We start from the raw sequence: 1304 nt of genomic DNA on the forward strand, positions 1-1304 counted from the left end.
AGGGAAATGCACGGGACTATGGTGGTGGCACAGGGGTGATTTGGTGATGGGAAACCCGTGGGGATTACAATTGAGATTAAAAAAATGTGCAAAATGATGTAAAATAAACTTTTTAATAAAAAAAAGATATATGCCTCCACATAATAAAATATATATTAGAAAGTCACCAACAGAATATTCAACAATGTAAGATTAAGAGCTTTTTCTTTATGTTTATCAGTTAAATGTTTTTTCTTGCATCGTTTTAGTCCCCACAGTTCTTCTGTTATCTCATCACTCAAGAACTATCACCATATTCCCTTAGTTTCTTCCACTGTTTTGCTATTTCTCCTGGCCCCTCCTTTGTTCTGTGCCCCAGTTCTATAGTCAGCTCACTAGTCTTGACTTTTCTTTGCCCTTCCTTGGTTTCTCTATATTCTATATGCAAGTGAGACCATTTGTATTTATCTTTTTCCTTCTCACTAATTTTGGCTGGTATAATACTTTCCAGCTCCATCTGTGTTTCCACCAGAGGCAGAAATTTATCTCTTCTGATCACTAAGTAATATTCCATTGTACAAATATTCCACAACTTTTTTGATTTATCCAACTATTTGGGAACATTTAAGTTATTTTCATATCTTACCTATTATGGTGCTCTGACAAACACAAGAGTGAAGGTTTCCTTTCCCTGCAAAGTTTATTTTTACATCATTTTGCACATTTTTTTTCCATCTTGATTGTAATCCCCGTGGGTTTCCCATCACCAAATCACCCCTGTGCCAACACCATAGTCCCGTGCATTTCCCTCCCTTCACCCCCCCCCCGTTTTTGATCCCATTCCCCACTCCACCCCCACAGAATGTCTCTGGTCTATGGTTGTTCATTATTTTTGTTATTTTCTTGCCTGGCCCATTAAACTCCTGCTACGAGTGAAACCATCCGGTATTTTTCTTTCTCTTTCTGGCTTATCTCACTAAGCATGATCTTTTCCAGCTCCATCCAAGTTGCTGCAAAAGACATGTGTTTCTCTTTTTTGGTTGCTGAGTAATATTCCATTGTATATATGTACCACATCTTTCTAATCCAGTCATCTACTTTTGGGCATTTGGGCTGCTTCCATGTTTTTCCAATTGTAAATAAAGCAGCAATAAACATGGGGGTACAAGTATCTTTTTCAATCAGTGTTTTTGTGTCTTTTGGGTAGATACCTAGGAGTGGGATTGCTGGGTCGTAGGGAAGCTCCATATTTAGCAGTTTGAGGAACCTCCAAACAGTTTTCCATAGTGGTTGTACTAGTTTGCATTCCCACCAGCAGTGCAGGA

Source organism: Condylura cristata, unplaced genomic scaffold (assembly GCF_000260355.1).
Source record: "Condylura cristata isolate star-nosed mole 26May11 unplaced genomic scaffold, ConCri1.0 scaffold00036, whole genome shotgun sequence".
NCBI lineage: Eukaryota > Metazoa > Chordata > Mammalia > Eulipotyphla > Talpidae > Condylura > Condylura cristata.